Source organism: Schistocerca piceifrons, chromosome 1 (assembly GCF_021461385.2).
Source record: "Schistocerca piceifrons isolate TAMUIC-IGC-003096 chromosome 1, iqSchPice1.1, whole genome shotgun sequence".
NCBI lineage: Eukaryota > Metazoa > Arthropoda > Insecta > Orthoptera > Acrididae > Schistocerca > Schistocerca piceifrons.
Genome location: NC_060138.1, coordinates 672259283 through 672286120, shown reverse-complemented (window position 1 = coordinate 672286120; position 26838 = coordinate 672259283). Strand labels below are relative to the sequence as shown.

Genomic DNA, 26838 nt, shown 5'->3' with positions numbered 1-26838 from the left:
GAAACATCACCATATGAAATCACTTACATAGCAAAAACTTTCACAAAAATGTCCTCAGGAATTGATGGTATTCAAGACTTCACCATAAAGGAATGTATCATTAACATTGCAACACCCCATACAGAGATAATCAACTCATCCTTCTCTACAGGAACCTGTCCTGCTAGTCTTAAAATTGACAAAGTGATCCCTGTTCATAATAAAAGGTGACAAATCAAATTTGGAAAACCATAGACTAATCTCATTATTATCAGATTTTGCCAAACTCATTGAAGGAATCATACAATTAAGAGTCAAAGAAACTGGTACACCTGCCTAATATTGTGTAGGGCCCTGTGAGCATGCAGAAGTGTCACAACAAAACATGGCATGGACTCAACTACTGTCTGAAGTAGTGTTGGAGGGAATTGACACCATGAATCATGCAGGGCTGCCTATAAATCCATAAGAGAATGAGGAGGTGGAGATCTCTTCTCAATATCATGTTGCAAGGAATCCCAGATATATTCAATAATGTTCATGTCTGGCAAATCTGGTGGCCAATGGAAGTGTTTACACTCAGAAGACTGTTACTGGAGTCACTATGTAGCAATTCTGGGCTTGTAGGATGTCGCATTGTCCTACTGGAATTGTATACATCTGTCAGAATGCACAATGGACATTAAGGGATGTTGCATTGTCCTGCTGGAATTTACAAAGTCTGTCAGAATGCACAATGGACATGAATGGCTGCATATGATGAGACAGGATGCAGACTTACATGTCACCTGTCAGAGTTGGATATAGACATATCAGGGGTCCAATATCACTGCAACTGCATATGCCCCATGCCATTACAGAGCCCTCATAAGCTTGAACAGTCCCCCACCGACATGCAGAGTCCATGGATCCATGAGGATATCTCCTTACCTGTACATGTCCATCCACTTGACATATTTGAAATGAGACTCGTCGGACCAAGCAACATGTTTCAAGTCATCAACCATCCAATGCCAGTGTTGGCAGGCCCAAGCAAGGTGTAAAGCTTTGTGTCATGCAGTCAGCAAGGGTACATGTATGGGCATTCGGCTCCAAAAGCCCATATAGATGATGTTCCATTGAATGGTACACACGCTGACACTTGTTGATGGCCCAGCATTGAAATCTGCAGCAATTTGTGGAAGGTTGCACTTCAGTCACATTGAATGATTCTCTTCAGGCATTATTGGTTCTGTTCTTGGAAGATCTTTCTCTGGCCGCAGCGATGTCAGAGATTTGATGTTTTACCCGATTCCTGATATTTATGGTACACTTGTGAAAATGTCATATGAGAAAATCCCCACTTCATTGCCACTTCAGAGATGCTATGTCCCATAGCTCATACACTGACTATAACACCGCATTCAGACTCACTTAAATCTTGATAACCTGCCATTGCAGTGGCAGTAACTGATCTACCAACTGTGTCAGATGTTTGTTGTATAACAGATTACTGGAATTTGTGGATAAGAACAAAATCCTCACCAATGCCTACCATGGTTTCTGGAAAAATAAATCTACCATATATATTATGTCTTACGAAATGCTCTAGAAACACTGGATAGTAAAAGAAAAAAAATGTTGCTGGATTTTCTCAGATGCAAGCAAACGCTTTGACAACTTGGACACAGAATCCTGTTGGAAAAATTCCAAAAGTATCCCATGAGAGGCACCGTATTAAAATGGGTCTCCTCATACTTTACAAATTGGAAACAGAAAATAGAAATAACACATGAACTAAATGGGAACACTAGTACATATTTTTCAAATACAGTAATAATCAAAAGTGGAGTCCCTCAAGGATCGTTTTTTGGGCCTATTCTTTTTTTCTGTCGTGATTGACCTAGATCTAAGCATAGAATCACAAATAAATACCTTTTTTGCAGATGACACTAGCATCCTTCATACAGGCAAAATACTAACATAGCTACAAAAAAACATAAATAAAATTACAGATCAGCTAAATGACTGGTTGGAGAAAATAAACTAATAATTAACACATCCAAAACAACTATTCTTAATTCCTGTTTAAAAGGGGAAGCCTGAAACACCTCTACAATAATAAGCACCAGTGTTTGGGTTGGATTTATTTGATGGAAGAGACCAAACAGCAAGGTCAGTGGTCTCAAGACATTAGTGAAGCATGGGGAAGGAAGACAGCCATGCCCTTTCAAAGGAACCATCTCGCCATTAGTCTGAGCAATTTAGGAAAATTATGGGAAATGTACTGCTGTAGAAGAAATCACAAAAATTGAGGTACAACTGTTTTAATTAAAATTTGATTGAAATTCAAAACTATTGGCAGTTTTTGGTACATCAGTATAGATAGTGACTTTGAAGCAACAGTTGTAGAAATCAATGGTGCAATTACAGATGTTGTGCATATCTGTCACTCTCAAAATGGTAACTTTTGGGCATATATCGATAATCCTGAAACATTAATAAATAGGATACATGTAGGAAAGAAATCAGTAGACCTTTGCAGGGATTTCAACATCAGCTTTCTTGCAGAAATTAGGGGAAAATAATTGTTGCTCAGCTGAACAGAAACTTTCAATTTAAAACAGGCCCAAGCAAGGCGTAAAGTTTTGTTTCATGGAGTCATCAAGGGTACATGTATGGGCATTCGGCTCTGAAAGCCCATATCTATGATGTTCCGTTGAACGGTTCACACGCTGACACTTGTTGATGTTCCAGCACTGAAATCTGCACCAATTTGCGGAAGGGTTGCACTTCTGCACATTGAATGATTCTCTTCAGGTGTCATTGGTTCTGTTCTTGGAGGATCTTTTTCTGGCTGCAGTGATGTCAGAGACTTGATGTTTTACCCGATTCCTGATATTTATGGTACACTTGTGAAATGTTCATACGGGAAAATCCCCACTTCATTGCCACCTCGGAGATGCTGTGTCCCATATCTCCTGCACTGACCGCATTCAAACTCACTTAAATCTTGATAACCTGCCATTGCAGTGGCAGTAACTGATCTACCAACTGTGTCAGATGTTTGTTGTCTTATATAGACATTGCCGACCACAGCACTGTATTCTGCCTGTTTACATATCTCTGTATTTGAATACACATGCCTATATCAGTTAACTTTGGTGTTTCAGTGTATATAACAGATTAATGGAATTTCTGGATAAGAATCAAATCCTCACTGATGCCCAGCATGGTTTCTGGAAAAATAAATCTACCATATATAATTTCTTACGAAATGCTCTAGAAGCACTGGATAGAAAAAAAAAAAAAAAAAAATGTTGCTGGGTTTTGTCAGATCCAAGCAAACGTTTTGACATCTTGGACACCGAATCGTGTTGGAAGAATTCCAAAAATATGGCATGAGAGGCACCGCATTAAGATGGTTCTCCTCATACTCTACAAATTGGAAACAGAAAGTAGTAACAACACATGAACTAAATGGGAGCACTAGTACAAATTTTTCAGATGCAGTAATAATCAAAAGTGGAGTCAGTCAAGGATCGATCCTTGGGCCTATCCTTTTCCTTCTATTCATAAATGACCTTGATCTAGGCAAAGAATTGCAAATAAATACCTTTGCATATGACACTAGTATCCTTCATACATGGGAAGTACTAACATAGATTTAAAAAAAAAAAAAACATAAATAAAGTTACAGATCAGCTAAATGACTGGTTGGAGAAAATAATAATTAACACATCCAAAACAACTATTCTTATTTTCTATTTAAAAGGGGAAGCCTGCAACACCTCTGTGATAATAAGCACCAGAAGATTGGGTTGATTTGGTGGAAGAGATCAAAAACGAGGTCATCAGTCACATCGGATTAGGGAAGGAAGTCAGCCGTGCCCTTTCAAAGGAACCATCCTGGCATTTGCCTGAAGCGACTTAGGAATATCACGGAAAACCTAAATCATGATGGCTGGATGCGGGATTGAACTGTCATCCTCCTGAATGCAAATCCAGTATGGTAACCACTGTGCCACCTCACTCTGTAGTACCAGTGGAATTACTCACTCAGTGGAAACAAAATTTACAGCTTATGGCTTCAACATGATTTTAAATGACACACACATATAACAAAAACAAATACAACACTAAAAAAAGTATGCCACAGCCTACGTTTACTTGCACACAAAACAAGCTTTCACACTGTTCGAATTGCTTACATTGAATAGTTCCACAGTATTCCACAATACAGAATTGTATCTGGGGTTGCACATCGGCTAGCTAAGTCATCTTCTTGATCCAAAAAAGAACTATAAGAGCAATGCACCATGCGCAGCAGACTGACTCCTGCAGGAACCTCTTTCAGAAGTTTTCAAACCCCCCTCTCACCTGTCTTTATTTTCTAGAAACTTGTATGTGAGGAAGAATTTCAAAAGGATGGATAAAAACTTTAATATACATGAACATAATACCAGGCAAAATGACAAGCTCCGCATCCAGTCAGTAAGGACAACAGCCCTTAAAACCTCCACTAAAAATGTATGATAGTCTGCCATGCAAAATAAAATTTATTGTTTCATTTCCACTGTTTCATACATTGCTAAGAGCGTTCATATTACATCACTCCTTCCTTTTAGTGCCAGAATTTTTAAACCGTCTTAAGTACAACAGTCTTAAAGCAAGAATGTGCAAAAATGGCTACTGATGATAAAGCAGGATCAAATAGAATCAATTTATTGTGCTGTTAAAATAAATGTTGATGTTATACGTAACTTGTATTTGTGTGTTTGTGACAGTATGCATTCTCATGTGCAAATAACATCCCATACCTTGTAGAGATTTACAGGATGAATAAATAAATTTTAAAAAATTAAATTTTATGTTAGCATTTGGTTCATTATAAATTATATTCCTGCCATCTCCTGTAAACTATTTTTAACAACATTTGTCCTGGAGTCATTAATTATTCTAACTGATTGCCACTGAGGCATATCCGTACTGTAAGGGGCTATGTTATTTATCCCAACTAACTGTGCATTCCAATAAATAAGAAAAGACTGATGTGATAAACTATTGGAATTTTGGCAGGTGAAATTAAAAACATGCAGGAGCAAGATGTATGAACCAGGTCTGTTCAAAAAATTCCAGAGCATTCATAACTTCTCGCCAATGATGTGTTTGAGCGAAATGCACTTGGCATCCCTCCACACACCTGTGTTTAATGTGTAACTGCTGAAAGATTCAATGATATATATCTGTTAGTTATTGGTCACACAGCTTGCAAATTTCAAGACAGGAGAGATAGAGGAGCAACTTACCTGTATTAAATTTTGCATGAAACTCAAGAAAACCTTTACAGAGACACACCTAATGATGATGAAGGCCTACAGGAATGAGTGTTTAAGCTGTAGTCAGTGTTATGAATTTTTCATGTCATTTATAAATGGCTGGAGGCTGGACGGAAGTTAAAGATGATCCTCGTTCAGAAGGTCTTCAATGTCTATCGACAATGCTCGTGTCTGGAATGTCAATGCAACTGTCATGCCAATTGAAGGTTGACTGCCCCAGAAGTTGTGGATGAATGTAACATTTCAGGTAGATCATGTCATGAAATCCTGGCACAGCATCTTGGAGTGCACTGTGTTGCTGCCAAGTTTGTCCCATGCCTCATGAATCAAGACCAGAAAGATCTTCGTCTTGCAGTCTGTGAAGAACTTTTGAATTGCACAAATGAAAATTAGATGTCCCTTAAGAGAATTATAGCTGGTGATGTGACATGGATCTATGGTTACGATGCTGAGACCAAGGTTCAGTCTTCACAATGGGTTGGGAAAGGTACTCCAAGACTAAAGAAAACTCGTCAGCTCAGGTCAAATATCAAAGCCATGCTGATACTTTTCTTTGACTTTGAACAATTAGTTCATCATGATCATCATGAATTCATGCCACAGGGACAAACTGTTAACTGATGGTATTATTGGGATGTGTTGTGACACGTGTGAGAATACGTGAGAAGGCAATGGCCTAAAATGTGGCAAGACAATTCATGGCTATTGCACCATGATAATGCATCTACACATTCATCTCTATTGTTGTGTGACTATTACACAATGAGAAAAATCACTGTGCTGCTTCAACCTCTGTACTCTCCAGACCTGGTGCCTGCAGACCTTTCTTTACTTCCAAAGTTGAAAACCCCCATTAAAGGATGAAGATTTGCAATGACAGACAAGATAAAAGAAAATTCGCAGATGGCGCTTTGCGTGGTACAGCAAGGGGCATACCAAAACTGCTTCCAGAAGTGGAAACAGCATAGGGAGCAGTGCATCAGTTACAGAGGAGAGTATTTCAAAGGAGACCATGCACAATAAGCAAAAGGTGAGCATAGAAAAATTTTGTGGTTTAAGTTCCAGATTTTTTGAACAGATGTCATATATGGCTGATGACTAATGAGTGGAAGTCTAGTTGCTGATGGTGATGAATTCTTCTGGATAAACCATGTGAACATAGCAACTAAAGACTATGACAATTTCAAGCTATTAAAATAAAAGATTTTTTTCTTATAAGCAAACACCAATTGCTGCAGAAGATAATATTTGCATAAGAAAAATCAGAATTTGTTTTATTTGAAGATGTATCATAAAAGTAATAAAGTTTGTACATTGATGTGTCAACAAATGCAGATTGTTAGTTTGCAATGAATTGCTTGTGAGGACACAAATGTCTCTAATATGCATTATGGGTGCTATACGATGTAGAATTTTGAAATGAATACATGTTAAAAGCTTGATAATGAGTGTTTTTAAGTTTTGATACATTCATTCCTTTTGGAAGTTATAGATGATGTTATATAATTGTAATAATGTCTGAGGTGAAATATTGTCTTTGAATTACTTCTGAAAAATGTTTTTTTGAAAGAAGGAAAACACACATTAATTACTAAAATAAAAACAAAAGTTTTATTGTGACTTAAAATCCACATTATACAGAGCAATGTTTTGTTCTTTAACAATAAAAGAAGCACAGTTTCATGTGTGTAGAATTCATATTCAACATTACCCAAATTTCGTCAACTTTCATAATACAAAAACCCTACCTCAAGGCTCTGACAATGTAATCCTGCTTATTGTCATTATATTGTCCTACAAATAATTTGTTCCTGTGTTAATACTCAATGGCATAAAATAGTCCAGTAAGAAAATTAATTTATCATCTACTCCTGCCTACACAGTATGAAATAACTGGAGAAAACTATCTACTTCCTTGGATTTAATATGTAACAGAACTTTACAGCAGATGCTGCAATACTACTCACTGATAAAATATACTACCAATAGTGCCTGTCATGTTTCTCAAACAGATTTGCAGATAACTAAATTGCATTCAGTCACAGCCTTCTCTGATATGTCTATATCTTTCAGCCTGAATAAAACTAAATGTTGCTAAATTTACTTGAAAAATAATATTTTCATGGAAAAATATCACTGTGGATAAGTATAATGAATAACTTAGCATTGGGAGTAGAGCAAAAATTAAAGAGAAAACACAGTTTTCTAAAAACCTAATGTTTTATGGGAGACTGGACTATGATACTATATTATTGCAGAATTTACAGAGGTATATTACTAAATTTCTGTTGTACAACATCTTATGACATGCCACTACAAGTGTCTGAGCTCCTTAATGTCCTCATATGAGCCTCACAAGTTTTGAAGCATCAGAGGGACCAGTATCTGAGGATATCATCCCTTACAAATATGTGATGTTAGGAAGACTTTCATCTAAGTAAAAATAGATAAAACTGCATTTTCTGCATTTTTATCTAAGAACATGTTGTGACATAAATATTATGTATCATTCTGAAACTAAAAAGATAGCAAATAAAAATTTTACACAAACGTATATACATGTATATAATGTAAAACCAAATTGAGGGATAGGTTTTTCTTCTCACACTGTGGCTCACTGCAGCTCAGTGTCAGAGATGTATTATATCATGGACTGATCCAAATTTACAATTTCTTAGCAGAGTTGAACATTTGTTACACTTTTTTTAAGAAAAAGAAAGGAAATAGCTCTAAAAGTTTTCAATGTTCTGAGCAATCTCTTTCTTTCTTTGCAACATTTTTGTTAGTAAGGAACTGAATTCTTCTTATATTATGGCTATACACACACTCTGGACTACATTACAAAGCATTTTACTACAGGAGAAATAACAAAATGATAGTGTTATGTTTATCACTAATAGCAATCACAGTTTTTCCTTCCACTCCTTTTACATGAGTATCATAAATTTGAGGTGACAGTAAATGTCAAAATTTTTTTCGTGCACTGATCTGCCTTTTATACAAGTTCAAACTGTCTAACACGCTGTTCCCTGCAATCTGCAGATCAAAGCAAAATTCAAAGTCTTTATTGAGTTATCTTATAAATTTATCTGAAACTTTATGTAGCATTTGTTTATTTCTTATGGATAGTATATTAAATATAATACACTCTATAAGTGATTTCTCATAGAATTTCGTTTTATGTTATTTCATCATGTAACTATCCACAGCAGTCAGAATGATGTCCTTGTTCTGACAATTATGTTTATAATGACTGTGTTTGGCTGTCCTCATAGTTGGTAAACTGTAAAGTATTTACACAGAAAATTTTCCTTCATTGAGTGCACAGATTATAGCAAGTGCTTCACACATAACTCATGAGTTATAAACCCCTGAACGATGCTCAGACAAGAAGCTTTACATATGTAAAGTTTAAACAACATCCTTATTCAAGCATTATGGTACAAGAAATAATAAAAAGTCAAACAAGTGAAAAGCATTATTGTGGTAAGTACACTTCAGTACAACATCCTTAGATAACTTAAAATATGCTAATAAGCAACAATTTGTTCCAGTGGATGTTGAGAACTACCATGTTTCACTTCAGACACGGTTCCAATGTCATTCCTGTCTTACATATCAGATTGCCCGGGACCTGCAACATTCAGATTGCAGAATTAGTTTATACAATTCTTTAGATTATAGAAAACTAAAGAAAGAGATAACTATAAATTAAAATCAAATTTTTTCTGAAATAAAATTTGTTTTTGGGAAACACTGAGTGATAAACCTGTGTAAATGACTTCAAATTATTTTAATAACATATGTTTGACTGTTAAAAAAATATGCAGCAAGAAAACTTGAAATTCACCCACAAGAACTAGCAAAAAAACAAAACTCAAAGAATGTTTCAGTTAGTTCGATGATTAACTTTAGACGGTAGCTACTGAAATCAGAGCATGCATCCAAATCACTACACATATCAGACCACAAATACATGCTAGATATTGACAGTAAAATCCTAGTAGCCTATACCTCTTCTAATGTAACATTAAAAGTATCTAGCTAGTGTCACTTGTTACAAAAAGCTAAGAATATATCACATCCAAAGAGCAACTTTGAACTGCCAAAAGCAGTTAACAGTTGCCCTACATAATAGGGCTGCATTAAGGAATTGTCGTGTGTCTTATATACATAACAACTGTATCACCACAATTTGTGCATAATGGATTTCCTGCCTTACTAATATTACGGAAAGAAGTTTTGGATGTGTAGGAGGGAGGGATGTCAACGGCAATGGATCTAAAGGAAGGAAAAGGATGGATGCAATACCATGATTTAAACAAAGTTAGGTCTCAGAAAAACAGCAACTGTCTTGAGGGTTAACTACGATGGTGCAGGGAATTATCATTCACTGCTTTTACTGAACCACGATCGTAGTATAATCGACAGAACAGAAACTCCAGTGGTCTGCGTAGATGACATTTTTGAGAAAACTTAAGTTATAGTTCTTTTGAACCTAATAATTAACTGCCTTACAAAAGTTTTGCACATGACATTTTTCTCTGTAAGTATCTCTGGCTTGAAAATACTACTTTAGATCTGTTATGTTTTGTTCTTTTATAATTCTTAAGTGAACATAATATGTAGGATCTATATATATTCAGTGACAAACAGAATAGGTAGGATTTACATATTCAGGGACTGTTTTCTCATCAAGATTGAACATTATGTACTTCATGGCTGCATGGTTAATATTTTATTAAACATCATTGAAATTTCTTTGGACTCTCTCTCTTTATTAATTAAACATGTTTACTAATTATGCTATTATCTTATTTATAAGAACAGCTCAAAGTAAATAATCCATGAATTTACTCCAGAAAAGCACAGATAACTTATAAGTATTATTTGAAACTACATTCTGTGAAATTTTGTACCATTTCACCAAGAAATTAGAAATTCATGAATACCACATTCTAGTGGAACAGTGTGTGACCATTTATAAAATCAGAAAATTAAAATTACTGGAGGACCAATCAGCAAAGCAGTGTAATGACATATTAAACATAAGTCTTTGAATCAGATGATCTAGAAATACCATTCTAAGTAGTGGACACATATTGGCCAGACAAATCAGCAACCTCTGTTTTTTAATGACAGTTTATCTCCCATCATAGTTGCATGTTATCTCTAAGACAAAGTGTTTCCAGTTACTCAATCATCTTCTAAATCTGTTGTCTTGACAACCTCATCTGTTACAGTCTTAATTCTACTGTATCACCTTGTAGTGAAAATTGACCTGAAAATGGTTGTGTACACTGAAATAGGTTGTCTCACAATTTACATGCAACTGAGCCAGTCACTAAAATGGCAATCCTTAAAACTATTGAGCCTGAATAATTTTACGCAATGTACGGCAATTAATGTGACCTCATTTTCACAATGCAAGATGAAGAACATCAAAATATGTGAATATCTATGCCTGCTGTTCAGAGATCTTTTTACCTGTTTCTTCCACATTAAAAACCAAAGGAATATTACAGCTTACAATTTAAGGATATTCTCAAACTAGCTAATATTGTATTTAGAGATGTGTTCACAATTACTTGGTACATCAATTGTCTTCCATTAACTAGTTCATCCCCTATTTTAAGAAAGTGAAAGATTCACTATATACAACATAACAAATTCTCACAAAATAGAAGATTTCTTCTTGGTTCAAACAAAATTGTATGTGTTAACAAATTAAATTATTTCCCATTAATTTAGAAAAATATCAACTCAGTAAGAAAAGCCAGCATGGCCTCAGGAATTTTAATGAAGATGTGTAATGCTTAAATCATTAATTAAATCATTGATTAAGTGGAAAGATTGTGGAGTATTTTGGTAATACTTCTAGAGATAATATCCCTTATGGTTCATGCATGTATATTTATGGTGTTTATATAAACCCACAGGGTACTTATATTTCTAGTTGTTGTTTCACAAAGTATATTGAGACTGCAGTCTAATGTCTTAAGACGGGTATTACTGTTCCTCTCAATTTTTTGTGGTCGAATATGGATGCCAAAGGATAGTGTCTAACTTTCAAATCTGTCTCAGTATAACAAAATATTTCATGTAGATCAGGATACTGGGTAAAGGCTAAATTCTACTGCAAGTAAAATTAATTATTATTCATTTTACTTTTTTGAAGAAGTAATGCTTGAACAAATTACTTATTACATCAAAAACGTAAACCAGTTTGATAGATTTAGATCATTAGAAATCATTAAGGCAAATTGATATTTATCTTAGTAAGTGTTCCAGGATATACAATAATGAAGTAGAATTTCGATGAATGAATAAATTACTTTATCACAAATTAACAGTCTTAACTTACTTTCATGGATAAAATACTTCTAATTATTGCCATTAGAAACAGAAAAAGATGAAATAATCATTCTAAGTTTCAGAACTGTTAGTTCCTTCCTCACTCAAGGGCGAAAGAGGGTTAGGATGTGAAAGGTTAGAAAGAAGGGCCATGCCAATTAGCTGGCCATTAGTTGTGAAATCTTTTGACCTGAATATGCACCTTCCATGAGCACTTCTCACTTAATTTTAATATCGTTCCTAAACATCTTCTTGGTTTCCTTTACTACAAGAACACATGTTACATAAAATCACATTACATTCTCTTAGCACGCCTGCCACATTTTGACTGAAAGAAAGCAGTATTAATGTGCATGGGGTGGGCAGAAATATGGAAACACCAAAAACACATCACCATACTTAATACAGTGTAGGAAACCTATTGACATTCACAACAGCTTCCACTCATCTCAGAATAAATAAATACAGATCCTGTATAGTTTTCAATGGAATCTTGCATCATTCTTCCTGCAAAATAGTGTCAAGTTCAGGTAATGATGAGAGAGGTGGATAGCAATCAGATTTCCTTCTCTCTAAAGTAGACCACAAAGGCTCAATATTATTGAGATCTGGTGGCTGTGCTGGCCAGGGGAGAGGCAACAATTCATCCTCATGCTCACAAAACCAGTCTTGGACAATACAAGTTGTGTGAACAGGGGCTCTGTCATCTTGGAATACAGCACCACCACTGGGGACAAACATTGTACCATGCGATGGACCTGGTCAACCAAAATGGTCACATAATACTTGGCAGTAATGCGACTTTGCAGAGTAACCATGGAACCCATGGAATACCATGATATAACTGCCACAATCATTGGTAAGCCCCCAGTGTACTTCACTCTTGGGACATAACTTCAGTTTGAAACAGTTATGAAATAAGCCTCATCCAACCAAACGACTTTCTTCCAATGCTCCATAGTCCAGATATTATAGCTTCAGCACCATGTTTTCCTGTTACGGACATTTGCATCACTGATGAGCAGTTTTGCAATTCCTGCTTGCCCTGCAATTCCCTGCTTACAGATCTCCATTTGTGTTGTTCTGGTCCTCATTGGATTTGTTAAGTGTAGCATTTGGTTCTGCAGTGACTTTGCAGCTATCATACTCATTTTTCATCACAAATCCTCTTCAATGACTGTCCATCATGTTCACTCAACAAGCTCTTTCATCCACACCATAACTTAGGAGATGATTTTTTTTCAGTTTTGGTGTAGGCAGTATAACTCTTCAATACAGTGACTGTCAAAACACCTAACATTTTGGTTACCTTGGTTATGGAAGCACTCGCCATACAAGCACCATCAATTTGTGTATGTTCGAATGCACTCACAACTACACAGAACATTGTGCTGACCACAACGGCACTTGCAACATATTGAGAACATTGCACAGGTGCCATTTGTCCTCAAATTCAGCACTGCAACCTGCAGGCTTGGCTACCATCTGCAGTAATGTTCAAATATGTATTTCTCCTGGTGTTTGCATATTTTTGTCCACCTCTTGTATTAGTGCCTGGTGTACAATGTATGCCTGCACAATCCACTTAATGTAAATTATTTGTACATATTGTGTGTGAGTGGTAAATCACATCATACGCACTGTGTTCAAGTGGTTTATAGTGAAATGGGCATTAATTTTAAAACTTAGTGTAAGTTACAATATTTTTGTCAATTACATTGGAATTTAGCCCAAGTTAAGACAGATATCAAGCATATTATGTCATTTGTGAATGAATATCCAACAGTTAACAGTAGCCTTTTGATTAATATTCAGTTATAAATAATGTTTATATATCAATGTCAAACACTATATTAAGAGGGCCATTAGTCTCAAAACAAGTGAAACAATAATGAATGAATCTCAGCAAGTACAAGAAAGCAATATTATTTGGTATTTAAAACAGAAAAAGACTTGAACACTTTACAGTAAATCACTGTATGTATGTGATCAACAGCAGTTCAACATTTGATTTCAAGGCTTTGGAGAAAAAATACTACTTCCAATGTTCTGTGATTTATTACAAGAGAACTTTATGGTTCCAATATTCCCACTTCAGTTTAGCCATTTGATCTGCTATGTGAAGCTGAAAAATGTACTGCTTGAAATTGAGTCCAAATAAATTCATGGTCCAACAATGAATTTCAGTGCCTTATTTGATAAGCAAAGGATGTCAAATAAAATTGCTATTATGCTGTTCTAATATTTGAGGACTGATTTGTAAAAATGGGCTCATTATATCACTTCATTTCTAAGTAGTTATTCATAAACAGTAGGTTGCTCTGTGAGTGAAGTCAGGAAAGTTGATTGCACAATTTTTGAAACTAAGTTGTGTCATGCTATACCCATATCAGACATCATCTTCTGAGGGTCAAACAAACAATCCAAAATGTCAAAATATTTTGTTGGCTCTCACATACATACATAAAATAAAACAAGAGACATCAGAGCTCCCACAGAGAGATTTAACTGTTCAATTTTTCCACATGCAATTCATGAGTGAAATGGTCGAGAAATAGTCTGAAAGAGGTTCTATGAACCCTCTGCCAAACTCTCAAGTGTGAACTGGAGAGTAATCATAATGATATAGGTAAGAGTGAATAGATATGCTCTGTGTGTTGGGCATATTTGGCAGGAAACTCATCTTGCCAAAATGCCCATCGTGTATCAATTGCTGGTGCAACCTCAGTCAGATTATAGTCTATCTCTTATCACAGTGGGATCTACTTAGGACTATCCATATTACACAAATATAAAAGTCTCATTTTAGAATCTGCATCCAAATGGTGCCTTCAACACTGACCAACATTCTGCTTTTGGGAACAACAAAAATGCCTCTTGGTAACTGATACCATTTACTGATGGATAAATATACAGTATGTCGCAGAGGATCCAGACTCTGGAGCCAGATGCTTCCTATAAATCATCATAGACTGGGACACTCAGATGTTTAGGACGGGTGGTAGGGACAGAGCATCGAGTGACATTATACTGAGTGCACTATCCGAAAATTACCTTGAGCAATTAAACAGAGAACCGACTCGTGGAGATAACATATTGGACCTACTGATAACAAACAGACCCGAACTTTTCGAATCTGTATGTACAGAACAGGGAATCAGTGATCATAAGGCCGTTGCAGCATCCCTGAATATGGAAGTTAATAGGAATATAAAAAAAGGGAGGAAGGTTTATCTGTTTAGCAAGAGTAATAGAAGGCAGATTTCAGACTACCTAACAGATCAAAACGAAAATTTCTGTTCCGACACTGACAATGTTGAGTGTTTATGGAAAAAGTTCAAGGCAATCGTAAAATGCGTTTTAGACAGGTACGTGCCGAGTAAAACTGTGAGGGACGGGAAAAACCCACCGTGGTACAACAACAAAGTTAGGAAACTACTGCGAAAGCAAAGGGAGCTCCACTCCAAGTTTAAACGCAGCCAAAACCTCTCAGACAAACAGAAGCTAAACGATGTCAAAGTTAGCGTAAGGAGGGCTATGCGTGAAGCGTTCATTGAATTCGAAAGTAAAATTCTATGTACCGACTTGACAGAAAATCCTAGGAAGTTCTGGTCTTACGTTAAATCAGTAAGTGGCTCGAAACAGCATATCCAGACACTACGGGATGATGATGGCATTGAAACAGAGGATGACACGCTTAAAGCTGAAATACTAAACACCTTTTTCCAAAGCTGTTTCACAGAGGAAGACCGCACTGCAGTTCCTTCTCTAAATCCTCGCACAAACGAAAAATGGCTGACATCGAAATAAGTGTCCAAGGAATAGAAAAGCAACTGGAATCACTCAATAGAGGAAAGTCCACTGGACCTGACGGGATACCAATTCGATTCTACACAGAGTACGCGAAAGAACTTGCCCCCCTTCTAACAGCCGTGTACCGCAAGTCTCTAGAGGAACGGAGGGTTCCAAATGATTGGAAAAGAGCACAGATAGTCCCAGTCTTCAAGAAGGGTCGTCGAGCAGATGCGCAAAACTATAGACCTATATCTCTTACGTCGATCTCTTGTAGAATTTTAGAACATGTTTTTTGCTCGCGTATCATGTCATTTCTGGAAACCCAGAATCTACTATGTAGGAATCAACATGGATTCCGGAAACAGCGATCGTGTGAGACCCAACTCGCCTTATTTGTTCATGAGACCCAGAAAATATTAGATACAGGCTCCCAGGTAGATGCTATTTTTCTTGACTTCCGGAAGGCGTTCGATACAGTTCCGCACTGTCGCCTGATAAACAAAGTAAGAGCCTACGGAATATCAGACCAGCTGTGTGGCTGGATTGAAGAGTTTTTAGCAAACAGAACACAGCATGTTGTTATCAATGGAGAGACGTCTACAGACGTTAAAGTAACCTCTGGCGTGCCACAGGGGAGTGTTATGGGACCATTGCTTTTCACAATATATATAAATGACCTAGTAGATAGTGTCGGAAGTTCCATGCGGCTTTTCGCGGATGATGCTGTAGTATACAGAGAAGTTGCTGCATTAGAAAATTGTAGCGAAATACAGGAAGATCTGCAGCGGATAGGCACTTGGTGCAGGGAGTGGCAACTGACCCTTAACATAGACAAATGTAATGTATTGCGAATACATAGAAAGAAGGATCCTTTATTGTATGATTATATGATAGCGGAACAAACACTGGTAGCAGTTACTTCTGTAAAATATCTGGGAGTATGCGTACGGAACGATTTGAAGTGGAATGATCATATAAAACTAATTGTTGGTAAGGCGAGTACCAGGTTGAGATTCATTGGGAGAGTGCTTAGAAAATGTAGTCCATCAACAAAGGAGGTGGCTTACAAAACACTCGTTCGACCTATACTTGAGTATTGCTCATCAGTGTGGGATCCGTACCAGGTCGGGTTGACGGAGGAGATAGAGAAGATCCAAAGAAGAGCGGCGCGTTTCGTCACTGGGTTATTTGGTAACCGTGATAGCGTTACGGAGATGTTTAATAAACTCAAGTGGCAGACTCTGCAAGAGAGGCGCTCTGCATCGCGGTGTAGCCTGCTCGCCAGGTTTCGAGAGGGTGCGTTTCTGGATGAGGTATCGAATATATTGCTTCGCCCTACTTATACTTCCCGAGGAGATCACGAATGTAAAATTAGAGAGATTAGAGCGCGCACGGAGGCTTTCAGACAGTCGTTCTTCCCGCGAACCATACGCGACTGGAACAGGAAAGGGAGGTAATGACAGTGGCACGTAAAGTGCCCTCCGCCACACACCGTTGGGTGGCTTGCGGAGTATCAATGTAGATGTAGATGTAGATGTAGATCTTCAGGAGCGTCTTTGGGAAAATTATTCCTCTGTTCAATTAAAAAGCAAGCTATTAAATTGATTCTGCTATGTGGCAAGAAAATGTCCTGAGAACCATTTACTGTATGTCTTTTCATGTGATTGGTACTGCAATCAGCAAGTTACTTTGTGCAAGGTACTAAATGAGATGAAAAAATTGTTTTCTGCTATCATTGTCATTATATTCAAATCAGAAAATATACCATCTTACAAAATTAATGGGAACTAAGAAATTCTGACCTTCACATATAACTGAGTGTATTCTAATGGAGAGCTTATGTACTATGCTATTGATGGTCAGGCTGTAACATTATATTCATGCATTGTGTAATATTTACCTTGTGGAAGCCACAGCATAATCATGAGATTATCTCACAGTATCACTTTCAAACAAATTAATAGTTGAAACTTCCTTGCAGTTTGAAACTATTTCCAAACTGGGGCTCCAACCAAGACGTGAAAGGTAGGTTCCTGGTCTGGCATGCAGCTTTAATCTGCCAAGAAGTTTCATAAGAGTGCACATTCCACTGTAGAGTGATAATTCATTCTGGAAATTAAGAGCTGTACCATTCTTTACCATTTCTTCCCTCAATAATGATCTGTTACCAGTTACTATTATCTGTTACCTATTATAACATGTCTGTAAAACCTTACACTCACTCCTCGCCCCCCCCCCCCCCCCCTCCACACACGTACCCTGACCCCCTAAAATACGTAGTTGTTGCTGTAGATAGTAAGTTGATAAATTTCTGCCTGCATCAATAGTTCAGTAAATTCCAATAGAATCAAAAAATGAAACTAAAATAACCATTCCATCACAAGATATCTTAAACATTCTCCCGAATTACAATTCAAGGACTATCTCAAATAAAAATATAAGTAAATATCATCGTAAGTATAGCAGATTCAAAGTAATAGTCTTAAAAGAAAACACATTGTAAGTAGAAAAATACTAATGAGTTTCATCTCTGCAACCTACCACCTGGAATTCGCATTGGGTCTATTGTGTTATCACTGTTGTTTTTTGTTATAATGGAAATTGAAAATGCAGACTATTGGAGTGAAGATATATGTTTATGGTGTGTTACAGTTTATATTACGTTTTTATCAATAGTACATAGAGCACTTGGCCTGGGAGGAGAACAAACATACATGCATTTCTGTATGTAGTGGTGGTGGTGCAGAAACCAGTGGTGACATCAATGTCTCTTTCAATTTCTAGATTAATAAGATAAGGATTTCAGTTAATGAATAAAAGAAATACTTAAATCAAAACATTACAGAATTTCTTGTAAGACTTCATAAACAAAAGTACTATTACAGTTTGGGAATGTTCTTTGTCCATTCTATTTAAATGATAGGGAAGAGAATATCTGTACTTACTGGAAATGTAAAATATGAAAGAAATTGTAACCTTTTCATCTTACCCTGTCCCCAGAAACTTAAACATTTGTTTACAAATCTAAAAGTATATGTTTAACATGGCATATATACTATATCCTAATACATTATAAAATCTACTACAAATTATGACTAAAGTATTATTTTCATTACAGGGAAAGAAATGTATTAAAGAGAAAAATTCTGTAACATTCTTACTTCTGCAATTAAAAAGAAAAAAAAAAAAACGAATTACAGCTAGAATACAGAATTGTTATGCATGTGTCTATATATAATCTCTTCTTTCCATATGTTGCAGGAAAAGTACACTAGCGTGTACTCTTGATTTCGTTAATTGCGTTCTCTGGATGTCACACTAAGCGAAACCTTTATGGATTTACACTGAGTCATATTATACATAAAAGACAAAACTAGCTGTGAAAAACTACTTGTGTAGGCAGTCATTTAAAAAGTTCATAAAGAAGCTTCTTATAGAATTCACAGAAATGCTGCTGTTTTCAAAACTGATGTTATACAACATAGCTGCCATTTATCTATTTCCTTTTGCTTAGTATGTATTGAAATTTATTAGCAAGTGTAAAAAGATAACAGTCATCTATATGCTATTACAATAGAGCACAGTAACCCATAACAGAAAACAGCTTTCACCCCAGCTTTCGGTCACTTGCTTTTTTTCAGTAACAGAAAACATTCACACACGCAACAACACAGAAAACCAAATACACATTCCTGTGGTCACAGCAAGACTTGCCATGATTATAGGAATGTCTGTTGAGTGTCTGTGTGGTTGTGTGTGGAACAGAGTGCACTATTGTTGGAAAAAGAGCTAGTCTCAAAAACTAGTGTGAATGCTGTTTTTTTTTCATGTATTACTGTGCTCTACATATTGATCTACTTCAGGTGAGTGGTTACCTATCCCTTATTTCACATATTGCTCTATCCAGGAATATCCACTGTTGTCATTAGAACAGAGGTTTTATTTAAAGTGAATACTATGCTACTATAGGGATTTCCAGTCTCTATATACAAATAAACTGACAATTTGTAGAATAATGGCTAATATACACTCCTGGAAATGGAAGAAAGAACACATTGACACCGGTGTGTCAGACCCACCATACTTGCTCCGGACTCTGCGAGAGGGCTGTACAAGCAATGATCACATGCACGGCACAGTGGACACACCAAGAATCGCGGCGTTGGCCGTCGAATGGCGCTAGCTGCGCAGCATTTGTGCACCGCCGCCGTCAGTGTCAGCCAGTTTGCCGTGGCATACGGAGCTCCATCGCAGTCTTTAACACTGGTAGCATGCCGCGACAGCATGGACGTGAACCATATGTGCAGTTGACGGACTTTGAGCGAGGGCGTATAGTGGGCATGCGGGAGGCCGGGTGGACGTACCGCCGAATTGCTCAACACGTGGGGCGTGAGGTCTCCACAGTACATCGATGTTGTCGCCAGTGGTCGGCGGAAGGTGCACATGCCCGTCGACCTGGGACCAGACCGCAGCGTCACACGGATGCACGCCAAGACCGTAGGATCCTACGCAGTGCCGTAGGGGACCGCACCGCCACTTCCCAGCAAATTAGGGACACTGTTGCTCCTGGGGTATCGGCGAGGACCATTCGCAACCATCTCCATGAAGCTGGGCTACGGTCCCGCACACCGTTAGGCCATCTTCCGCTCACACCCCAACATCGTGCAGCCCGCCTCCAGTGGTGTCGCGACAGGCGTGAATGGAGGGACGAATGGAGACGTGTCATCTTCAGCGATGAGAGTCGCTTCTGCCTTGGTGCCAATGATGGTCGTATGCGTGTTTGGCGCCGTGCAGGTGAGCGCCACAATCAGGACTGCATACGACCGAGGCACACAGGGCCAACACCCGGCATCATGGTGTGGGGAGCGATCTCCTACACTGGCCGTACACCACTGGTGATCGTCGAGGGGACACTGAGTAGTGCACGGTACATCCAAACCATCATCAAACCCATCGTTCTACCATTCCTAGACCGGCAAGGGAACTTGCTGTTCCAACAGGTCAATGCACGTCCGCATGTATCCCGTGCCACCCAACGTGCTCTAGAAGGTGTAAGTCAACTACCCTGGCCAGCAAGATCTCCGGATCTGTCCCCCATTGAGCATGTTTGGGACTGGATGAAGCGTCATCTCACGCGGTCTGCACGTCCAGCACGAACGCTGGTCCAACTGAGGTGCCAGGTGGAAATGGCATGGCAAGCCGTTCCACAGGACTACATCCAGCATCTCTACGATCGTCTCCATGGGAGAATAGCAGCCTGCATTGCTGCGAAAGGTGGATATACACTGTACTAGTGCCGACATTGTGCATGCTCTGTTGCCTGTGTCTATGTGCCTGTGGTTCTGCCAGTGTGATCATGTGATGTATCTGACCCCAGGAATGTGTCAATAAAGTTTCCCCTTCCTGGGACAATGAATTCACGGTGTTCTTATTTCAATTTCCAGGAGTGTATGTTTTTTTTTCCATTGGATTTTTGTTTGTTCCCAATTTCATGCCTTGCATTTGTAAGAGACCTTGGCACCCTAGAGATGGAGACAAAAGCTACATGGAAACCATTTCCGTACCTTGTATTTGCGTGAATGGTAATTATATGAAACTGGCTTTTATCAATAGAGACAAATTCTATAAGAAGAAGTGTACTGAAGACAGCGTAAGAATTCCAATAATTTGGAGAGGTTACTTTCAAATATCAGTTTTTTACAACATTCTTGTTACTTGCTTCTGTAGACATAATACTTCACTACTTTTTCTCCACCACTCCACATGACAACAATGAGTGTGCAGAATAAACTACAATTTTATCTGCACATTAACATAAAGGAAGATAATTCTGAATCCAAAATACTGAAAATGGACCATTTTACTAACCACAGCAATGTGATCACTTTCTGGTCTTTATCAAAATGTGTATGTAGAGATTTTCTACACATTTACTTACAACATTGGTTTATTATTTATGCTGAAGCAACTTGAGAAACTGAAGTAAATCATCAGCAATAATTTTATGTGAGAATATGTGCTCCAATAGGATTTAGTACTAGACAGAGATTTAATTAAATTAAGTCCAGTGCAGTACAACTTCATAAATGAGCTCATTAAAGTGCATTGACCTAGTTGTCCTTACTTTCATTTTAGCTGTTTTAAATCCAACAGTAAATTGATACCCATTTATGCAGGTAGCAAATATGGGGACAATTAACTCTCAATAGGCCTACTGTGCACTATTATTCTATTTCAAATCTATACTTACACTACTGGCCATTAAAATTGCTACACCATGAAGATGACATGCTACAGACGTGAAATTTAATGAACAGGAAGAAGATGCTGTGATATGCAAATGATTAGCTTTTCAGAGCATTCACACAAGGTTGCTGCCGGTGGTGACACCTACAACATGCTGACATGAGGAAAATTTCCAACCAATTTCTCATACACAAACAGCATTTGACCGGTGTTGCCTAGTGAAACATTGTTGTGATGCCTTGTGTAAGGAGGAGAAATGCGTACCATCACATTTCCGACTTTGATAAAGGTCAGGTTGTAGCCTATCGCTATTGTGGTTTATCGTATCGCTACATTGCTGCTTGCACTGGTCGAGGTCCAATGACTGTTAGCAGAATATGGAATCAGTGGGTTCAGGAGGGTAATATGGAACACGGTGCTGGATCTCAATGGCCTCATATCACTAGCAGTCAAGATGACAGGCATCTTATCTGCATGGCTGTAATGGATCGTGCAGCCACGTCTCAATCCCTGAGTCAAGAGATGAGGACGTTTGCAAGACAACAACCATCTGCATGAACAGATGGATGACGTTTGGAGCAGCACGGACTATCAGCTCGGAGACCATGGCTGCGGTTACCCTTGACGCTGCATCACAGACAGGTGTGCCTGCGATGGTGTATGACGAACCTGGGTGCACGAATGGCAAAACATCATTTTTCTGGAATGAATCCAGGTTCTGTTTACAGCATCATGATGGTTGCATCCATGTTTGGCGACATCGCGGTGAATGCACATTGGAAGTGTGTATTCATCATCGCCATACTGGCGTATCACCCGGTGTGATGGTATGGGGTGCCATTGGTTACATGTCTCGGTTGCCTCTTGTTCACATTGATGGCGCTTTGAACAGTAGACGTTACATTTCAGATATGTTACGACCCATGGCTCTACCCTTCATTTGATCCCTGTGAAACCCTACATTTCAGCAGGATATTGCACGACCGCAAGTTGCAGGTCCTGTACGGGCCTTTGTGGATACAGAGAATGTTTGACAGTTGCCCTGGCCAGCACATTCTCCATCTCTCACCAATTGAAAATGTCTGGTCAATGGTGGCCGAGCAACTGGCTCGTCACAATACACCAGTCACTACTCTTGATGAACTGTGGTATCGTGTTGAAGCCGCATGGGAAGCTGTACCTGTACACACCATCCAAGCTGTGTTTGACTCAATGCCCAGGCTTATCAAGGCCATTATTACGGCCAGAAGTGGTTGTTCTGGGTACTGATTTCTCAGGATCTATGCACCCAAATTGCGTGAAAATGTAATCACATGTCAGTTCTAATATAATATATTTGTCCAATGAATACCCGTTTATCATCTGCATTTCTTCTTGGTGTAGCAATTTTAATGGCCGGTAGTGTATTTGCAATCTTCTGTGTAGTAAGGACAGCAGATACCATTAATGTCAGTCATTCATCTGTTGGAGAGTCTGCTTTTCAGCTAGTTGAGAACTACAGTCCTGAGCTTCTATGAGGCATGTTTTTTAAGTAAGTACTCTTTTGAAATTAAAAAAAAAGACGTGCTAGGATATCTCAATAATTTTATTTTTAGATGAAAGCCTTTACCTTAATCTACGCACTGACGCCATTACAGTCTGATTCTTCCTTGCTTACATTGTGTACTGAGTGTTTAAGATGCCTCCGATAATCGTGAGTCCTGCCGACTGTGAAGTACGGGCTGTTATAATATCTCTTAGTGCTAGAGGCCTAAAAGTGATCAATATTCATTGTGAGATCTGTGCAGTTTACAGAGAAAACATTATGAGTGATGGAATGGTAAGAAAGTGGGTGAGAGCATTTAAAGATGGCCGCACAAATGCGGATGGTGAACAACGGAGTGGGCGTCCTTCGGTCGTTAATGAAAGTTTGGTGCAGGAAGTGGACAATACGGTGAGAGAAAACAGACACTTTACGATTTCCTCCTTGCAGGATGACTTTCCTAATGTTTCTTGTAGTGTTTTGTATGGCATTGTGACTGAGCACTTGAATTACCAAAAATTGTGCACACGTTGGGTACCGAAAATGTTGCGGATGTGCACAAAACCAAACGTTTAGACAGTGAATTGACTTTCCTTGAGTGGTACCACAATGACAGTGATGATTTCTTAAGCCAAATTGTTATGGGCGATGAAACATGGGTGGCCTATGTCACACCAGAATCAAAGCAACAGTCCATGGAAGTTGAGCAAGGGAATCGTTTTGCTGCAAGACAATGCCCGTCCACATGTGGCGAATCCGACCAAAGATCTCATCACATCTTTTCTATGGGAAACTCTAGATCATCCTCTGTACAGCCCCGATCTTGTGCTCAGTGACTACCATCTGTTCCTGCACTTGAAGAAACATCTGGGCGGTCAGCGTCTTCAAGACGATGACGAAGTCAAAACAGTGGTGATGCAGTGGTTAACAAGTCAGGTGGCAGACTTCTATGAGGGAGGTATTCAAAAACTGGTACAGCATTATGACAAGTGCCTCAATATTGATGGAAATTATGTAGAAAAGTAGATTAAGGTACAGGCTTTCATGTAAAAACCTTTTTTTTAAATTTCAAAACGGTACTTACTTAAAAAACACGCCTCATATTTAGTTTTTATTTGTATTCATTCACAATAGCAGATATATTATGATGCACTTCATTGTTGCACTTCATAGAAAATTTAGGAATACAGTAAAAACTATTTCACTGAAACATGTATGAAGATGATGATAATTACTACCATCAGTGTGACACTATTCCCCTCCTAGAGATAACACTCACAGCTTTAAGACCAGAATCCATCATCTCAGATTTAGATTACTTTAGCTGTGAAATGTATAAGGAAAATTATCTGTACCACCACACACTGACTGACATGGATGGTATTAACAATTAAATCCATGTAGCTCCATTAAGGAACTTAACAGCCCAAGCAGGAGGGTCACAAAGGAGACACTACAAAGCTCTTAACTTCAAGATACTCCAATAACTTTACCATATTACATTATAAAAGCTTCAAGAAATTTTACATCAGAGATACATTTGACAAAGCAGAGGTTGGTGAAATATACTATGGAAAGTAAATGATAAACTGATAACACAAAACTTATATAACAGTATTAATAATGACAACTACTCACCAAGTAAGGAAACTTCAAGCAGTTTCTAGGCACATAAACAATAAGGTGGTCATTGTGGTTCACATTTTGAACTGAACAACCTCCTTCAGAGTGCACAGAGTGCATGACCACCCACCCACTCATTCCCATTTTCCCTCCTAAGAATCCTCAAGTGCATTTTCTCTGATGTTTCAGCATATATTTGCAATTTTGTTTTTGTAACGTATAGCTGGAATCAGCCCAAATAAATACTGGTCATCATGTCTTTTCTGTGATGCCCAATATCAATGGAAAGTGTGGTTTGTTTCCCAATACAAACAAATTGATTTTTTATGCAGAATTTTGCATGAACGTTAAATAGAGCAATCTCAGATTAGTCTACTGTGATATCTGTTTTATCAGTATGTGTTAACAAGGACAGTAAAACATGAAGAATAGCCAGTATTCCGGTAACAACTGAGCAGCACCGCTACATGGCGGTAGCAGTCAGCACAGGCCGGGACAGTGCTGTAGCAGCTTGAGTAAAAGTTATTCTTGAAGTTTTACTGTCCCTGTGTATACTTGTCAAAAAGCAAATATCACACTAAACTAATCTGGGCGCATTCAATTGAATTGGCACATAAAATTCTGCTTTAAAAATAATTTTGTTTGTAATGGGAAACAACACTGGGCATTGCATGAAAGACATGATGAGCAGTGTTTGTTTTGGCTGACTCCCACTACACACTGTAAAACTAAATTGCTAATATCTGCTGAACCATAAGAGGAGATTCATCTGATGACTATTTGGAAGGACACCAGAGGGAGAAAGAGAGAGAGAGAGAGAGAGAGAGAGAGAGAGAGAGAGATTTTTGAACCATCACTGAAGATCGTAACCTCAAAATTTGAGTAATAACGTTCAACTTCTTGTTGGTTCATATCTATATTGATTATTCAATACTTCCTTCACATAGTGCATTGTTGTCTTTATTAACACTATTTTTATCTTTCACTAAGGTTTTCCATTATCATAAAATTAGGTAATATTGGCTTCCTTATATTTAAACTCACTATTAACAAACAAATGACATTATTAATACAACAATTAATCAGATCCTGTAAAAACAATTGTCCAATAGAAATTCAAGCAGACTCTTGCATATTCAGTCACTGTAATATAACTCATTTATCTGTCTGAGTGCAGATATTTACTGTTAGTTAATTACTATTTCAAACTAGTTTACTATACAGTCTGACAATTACCCATTCTTATCATTAAGAGGATGGCACACTATGAAATTTTATGTCTGGCATATTGTGATATACATACTGAAAAACATAGCAATAAATGTTTAAGAACATTGTTTAGTAATGACCAACGAATCAAAATTGCCATGTGTTATAAAGGATGAAAGAACAACAGCAAAATATCTCTTTCATGGTCCAAAGGTTGTGTAAGTGGGTCTCAGAAAAGAAATTAGAGAGAGGGTGGATTGAAATCAATCTGTAGTAACTGAAAAGAGTAGACCTACACCAGAACAACCTGACTTCTAAAAACTTAATGCAATATGTTATCCAAAATTAAACTATTGGTGATAATAATATTTTTATATGTGTAATGGAGATATTCTTGTGCAGTTTCTACATTGTTACTGATGTTTTTGTGAGTAAAGTAAAAATAACTTTAATCATTGCCATGTATTTCATGTATGTTACAGTCCAATACTTTAAAATGGAGGTATTTTTGTCTCAGCCAGCTAGAAATAATACTAGCAATATCTTTTTAAATGTGTTCCTACTTTCATTACTATAATATAATTATTAGCCATTTGTGTGATTCTTTATTACTTTTGGGCACTGCAATGCTTATTACACCTACAAATCAGATCACTGTACATTATTAGACAAACAGCAAGCATGGTAGCTCTCAGATCATCTAAGTGTTTAAATGTAAGTGGTGACAAAAACTGTTACAGAATTTCAGAAAAATTGCACTCATTGTCACCTGCCTGGTGTTGCTTATGCTAT

At 37.8% G+C, this 26838-nt stretch overlaps 1 protein-coding gene across 1 annotated transcript in view; it reads right to left on the bottom strand.

Moving 5' to 3' along the window:
• Positions 1 to 6885: 6885 nt before the first annotated feature.
• LOC124709029 overlaps positions 6886 to 26838 on the bottom strand; it is a 737074-nt gene continuing 717121 nt past the window's right edge. The window contains exon 15 of the mRNA XM_047240678.1: positions 6886 to 8931. The gene's annotated coding sequence lies outside the window, so the exon portion shown is untranslated. The remainder of the gene's footprint in view (positions 8932 to 26838) is intronic.